Below are 6,190 nucleotides of genomic sequence, written 5' to 3' on the forward strand. Positions count from 1 at the left end.
GAGTGATGAGCTTAAGTGGATCAAGGGTGTTGTGTACTGAAATCAGAGTTTCGCGAGGGCTTTGCATGCTTCCGAGCTACTGCGGGATACCTGGACAGACCTGTACTGTTTGAAGGAACTGATGAGTGGTTGTGGTGGGAAACTCGACCACAGTGATTTGGTATGGACTCGTGTGTGTGTGTGTTCTTTACATGTTTTAAAAACGGGGTCTCTGCCCCGCCATGCAGTTTTTTTAGTATGTAGTTAATAAAGTATGTTCTGTGTTGAACTCTGCTGCCTCGAACTCACTATTATAACAGAGGGAACGTGGTTGATGTTGTTTACCTGGTTTTCGGTAAAGCTTTTGTCAGGGTTCCCCTGATGTTCTGATGGGTAAACCATGAATCTATAAATAAATAAGTGATTTATATAACCTGGAGTTTGGGATCCCTACCTGGTTGAGGTGCTTACCTGTAGCCAGTGCTTTTTTTGTAGAAAAAGGCTAGCAGGAACTCATTTGCATATTACACCACACCCCCTGACATCACCATTGTTTCACACAGGGCTTTTTTGTAGAAAAAGCCCAGCAGAAACTTATCTGCATATTAGGCCACACCCCCGACACCAAGCCAGCTGGAACTGTGTTCCTGTGTGTTCCTGCTCAAAAAAAGCCCTGCCTGTAGTCCTTCAATAAGCATTCTGCCATGTTTCTTTCTCCTGTGCTCTCTTTTTTCTCTGTCTGTCTCACCCACTCACCTCCTACCTGCCTACCTACCTTTTGGGAGTCAGTGAGAGAGGACTAAAGAAAGTCCAGAAAAGCTGCTCCTCCATTCTCTCCAGCATCTCTGACCGGGAAATGGGAGACTCCCTCAGAGACTTCTGTGATGTCACAGAAGTCTCTAGGAATACTCTCCCATTTTCTGGTGGGAAAGGAGGTTAGGGAAGCTGGCTAAGTGTGGCACCTTTGCTGCGTCTCCTGGATATCTGTCTCCATAGGAAATGGATGACAGATCACAGAATTGTAAAATCAAAGAGTTGGAAGGGACCATACAGGCCATCTAGTCCAACTTTCTGCACAATGCAGGATCAGCCTAGAGCAGGGGTCCTCAAACTTTTTAAATAGGGGGCCAGTTCACTGTCCCTCAGACTGTTGGAGGGCCGGACTGCCGTTACTGTACAAGGCCGCGGGCCGTCAGTTCTCCTTCTTCTGCATCTCTCTCCCTTCCCCACACCACACACCCTGGCCTGGGAACTCACCTCACCTCGGTATCACCTCACACTCTGTCTCCGCCGCCTCAGCCCAGTGCCGGAAGTGTGCGTTGCTAACGCAAGTTTAGGTCAAACGTCACTTCCGGTCTGATTTTGCCATAACCCGGCGGGCCGCATAAACGTCCTCAGCGGGCTGCATCTGGCCCAAGGGCTGTAGGTTGAGGACCCCTGGCCTAGAGCATCCCTGACAAGTGTTTGTCCAGCCTCAGCTTGAAGACTGCCAGGGTGGGAGTTTGTGACTCATTCTTATGACATCAAGTGCTCTGATATTTTGGTGGGACAGTTACTTGGATGTAGTGGAATGCATGGTTTCCTTTTATTGAGTTTGTTACAGCAAATGACATTCAAACACACAAGCCAGAATTTCTTGATATTCTTTATCAAGAGAGCCAGTTTGGAGAGCCAGTTTGGTGTAGTGGTTAAGTGTGCGGACTCTTATCTGGGAGAACCGGGTTTGATTCCCCACTCCTCCACTTGCACCTGCTAGCATGGCCTTGGGTCAGCCATAGCCCTGGCAGAGGTTGTCCTTGAAAGGGCAGCTGCTGTGAGAGCCCTCTCCAGCCCCACCCACCTCACAGGGTGTCTGTTGTGGGGGAGGAAGGTAAAGGAGATTGTGAGCCGCTCTGAGACTCTTCGGAGTGGAGGGCGGGATATAAATCCAATATCTTCTTCTTCTTCTTCTTCTTTACTTACAATTTCTTCTTCTTTTTGTCTTCCTTTTCCTTTTATCTGTGCTGGATGTGGTCTACACCTTAAGGTAATTTGGAAATATTCTGCGTACATCATATTTAGTCAAATATACATTCACTTCACTGCCTTAATACAATTTTCTTCTTTTAAGTACTATATATTATATTGATTGGCTGACTTTTCGATACAAAATTACTTTTATAATTTTATTGCTACATAAATCCTGACCTCTCTCCATGAAAGGATTTATTTTTCATACTTAGTTAACGTGTTTGATCAATCTGATTTCTACATGCTGCTTTAATTCTGCCTATATCTGTACAGTTTTATACACAGGGGTGGAATTCTAGCAGGGGCTCCTTTGCATATTAGGACACAACCCCTGATGTAGCCAATCCTCCAAGAGCTTACAAAAAAAGAGTTTTGTAAGCTCTTGGAGGATTGGCTACATCAGGGGTGTGTGGCCTAATATGCAAAGGAGCTCCTGCTAAAATTCCATCCCTGTTTATATGTCATTTTATGATATTTTACTATATGTATGTAAGTATTTGTGCTTTTCTTATCTTGTTTCTCTAAGTGTGTGTGTGTGTATATATATATATATATTCAAAAAAAGCTAATAAAATGTTAATTACCAGAGTGGATGGAATACAATGCTCGTGTAAGAATCTTAAACTCCTCTGCCTCCCTTCAGGTGCCTTCCCCATCAACAAACAGAAGATTGTTTCAGAAATGCCTGTGATTCACAAGTCCTCTGGGACAATCTCTCACATCCTTGTAGGACATGATGCGCCAAGCATCACTGATGGGGTTTGGTCATGAATACACAAAGCTGTCTTGTCGTGAGTCAGATACTTGGTCCAGCAAGGTTTGTATAGTCTACCCTGATGGGGGAGCAGCTCTCTAGGGTTTCAGGTAAAGGATTTTCCCAGCACCTAACATCTAATCATTTTACCTGGAGATGCTATGGACTGAACCTGATATTTTCTACATGCAAAGCAGATGTTCTGTCACTGAGCCACAGTCTCTTCCCTTCATTAGGTGACTCCACCCTGCCAATCTTGGATGCAGGCCCAAGCCAAAACAAGAGTGAATTTGTACCTTTTATCTCTCTCAGATGTTTTATTCTGTCACAATGAGTAAAAGAGTGCCATAGAGGTGTAGTAACTCTTCTCTGTAGCCGCCCTGAGTCCGCTTGCGGAGAGGGCGGGATATAAGTTGAACGTAATAAATAATAATAAATAAATAGCTGAGTAGTAAGAGGCTGTAGTCACTCTTTGGCAGGGGTGGAATTCTAGCAGGAGCTCCTTTGCATATTAGGCCACACCCCCTGATGTAGCCAATCCAAGAGCTTTCAAAAAAGAGCCTTGTAAGCTCTTGGAGGATTGGCTACATCAGGGGTGTGTGGCCTAATATGCAAAGGAGCTCCTGCTAGAATTCCACCTCTGCTCCTTGCTAAGGTAGATCTAGGTGGGTAGCCATGTTGGTCTGAAGCAAGAGAACCAAGTTAGAATCCGTGGTACCTTTAGGACCAACAAAGTTTTATTCAGGTGGGCAGCCATGTTGGTCTGAAGGAACAGAACAAAGTGGGAGTTCAATGTTATCTTTAAGAACCAAGAAACTTTTATTCAAAGTGTGAGCATATGTGAGCATAAAGTTTTATTCAGGGTGCATGCACACTTCCTCAGACAAACTGGAATGAAGCTTATTTGTCCGTACATAAAAAGCAGAGGTTGAACAGCAAATTAGCATTCAAGCATACATAATGAAACGTTTTAACAGAAGCAAACAGGAATAACAAACTAAGTTTATAAGGTCATAACTGTTATTTTTAATTTCAGGGGGAAACAGTGAAGCAAATAAAGATGTCAGAATTGGTGATAGATGTGTAAACGTATGCATCCATCTTAATTATGGAGTGTTAAGAGCAATCATCTGACCCTTCTGTCATGCTATCACCTGTTAGGGTTCAGCTGGGGCGGTGAAGGTGAACCTCTTTGGAAGGTGCAACTTAAGAAACTTGCCTGGGGACAGAGTAAGTGTCCAGGATACAAAATGCACTGTGTCCCAAGAAACACTTTAGTACTTTTGTTTTATTAGAAAGCACCTTGAAACTTGAAGCTGGCACCGGAATTTATCTTTATGACTTGATAGGAAGCAAGCAAAAAACTATTGGACTTCCTGTTCAGTTGGTGCAGAGTGCAGCAGCCAGGCTGTTATTGGGTCTCTATACAGGAGCACATACAGTCAAGGCTGCGGGAACTGCACTGGCTGCCAATACTATTCCAGATTCGCTACAAGGTGCTGGTTATCACCTTTAAAGCCCTATATGGCCATGGACCTGCCTACCTTAGGGACCGTCTTTCGCCACATGTTCCCCAGAGGGTACTTAGATCTGGATCACAGAACTTATTGTCAATCCCTGGGCTGAGGGAGGCGAGACTGAAGGCTACCAGAGAAAGAGCCTTCTCAATTCTGGCCCCCCACTGGTGGAACCACCTTCCAGAAGAAGTAAGGGCCTTGTGGGACCTTGCTCAGTTCCACAAGGCCTGTAAAACAGCTCTGTTTCGACTTGCCTTTAGTTGAATTACAGTATGATGCCCAACACTGCTGAATTTAATGGAATCGACGCTAGCACCAAAATTGTTTGAAATCATTTTAAATTGTTTTAAAATTATTTAATTGGTACTGATTATTGTTAAAATTTTAATTGTTCCTTACTGTTTTATTGTTTTGGTTGACTGTTGTTAGCTGCCCTGAGCCTGCTTCGGCGGGGAGGGTGGGATATAAATTTGAGAAATAAATAATGAAATAAATAAATAAATAAAAAGTCTTATAAAGGGTTTCTTTTTTTCTTTGCCATCTTTCTCTTGTTAAGGATTTGTTGTTTCTGGACCTAGACCTATAAGTTGCATAGGATAAATGTTTATTTCTTTAACTCCTTAGAACATTAACTCTTCTTCATAAAGGAGTTATTTGTACAAAAAGCGTTATGCATTCAGAGTAGCAAAAGATTACAAGTCTAACCAGGTTTACTGTTCACTCATTACTTTTGAGGTCAAAAAACTCATACCTGTATCTAGTTCCATTAAGTCCTGTTTATCTGCCAGCCTCAGCCTCTTTTAGAATTCTTAGAGTGTTGATGACTTTGTTTTTCAAGAATTGCCCTTGCAAAAGAGGCTTAAAGTCAGTGAACATTTGCACACAGATGACTTCTACTGCAGAGCGTACTCTTAAAACTTCGTTTTCAGACTGACAAGGCAAGCAGTTTAGCATCCAGGCCTCATTTTGGGCAGAAGCTCACAGGAGTGCAGCTCTAGAACCTCTACATTTTATTGTGCTTTTTCTTTCTACCCCCCTCCCCAATACTTGCATCTGGGCTCCCCTGTTAAAAATTGTTCACCCCCTCCCCCATTGCCTGCTTCCACATAACAACCAGGATACGGTGATTCACAAATTTAATAAACCACCATCACCATAACAACAACAACAACTACAACCACCATCACCACCCACCACCACCACCACTTTGGACTTTGATGCTCCCCAGGGCTTTTTTTTGTAGCAGGAACTCCTTTGCATATTAGGTTACACCCCCTGATGTAGCCAATCCTCTAAGAGCTTACAGTAGGCCCTGTAAGAGGAGCCCTGTAAGCTCTTGGAGGATTGGCTACATCATGGGGGTGTAGCCTAATATCCAAAGGAATCCCTGCTACAAAAAAACACTGGTAGTTTCCCATCCAGATACTAACCAGGAGCAACCCTGCTTAGCTTCTGAGACCTGGTAATATGGGATCAGTCTGGGCTGTCCAGATTAGGGCACTTTCAAAGTTGTAGTAGAAGCCATGGAACCAGTTTTATTTGCAGCTCAGCCCTTTTGATTTCCACAGGATCTTAGCACTTGCAATTTTGATGGACTGTGTTCATACTCTTTTTCATGTATGTTTCACAACAAGGGATCCCCCCCCCCTCCGGGTTTTTGTTTGTTTTATTTTCTCACTTTAAGAACCCTCGAAACCTTCTGTGGCCTGTTCTTTTCTCAGAGCTGCAGGGACCTAAGAAAAGCAAATGGCATCTGAGCTCGGTCTGCATTGAACTGTGAGTGATACGAACAGATACGGGGAGGGGGGCAATCCTGTGTTTTTATTTTCAGCCTCTATCAGTCTTTTAGAATTTGCATAAATATTGTAGAGGAATATTAACTTTCATTATTTATGATTCCGTTGAACTTTGCAAGGATATGCTGGCAGTT

This window comes from Heteronotia binoei, chromosome 8 (assembly GCF_032191835.1).
Source record: "Heteronotia binoei isolate CCM8104 ecotype False Entrance Well chromosome 8, APGP_CSIRO_Hbin_v1, whole genome shotgun sequence".
In the NCBI taxonomy this organism is placed as follows: Eukaryota; Metazoa; Chordata; class Lepidosauria; order Squamata; family Gekkonidae; genus Heteronotia; species Heteronotia binoei.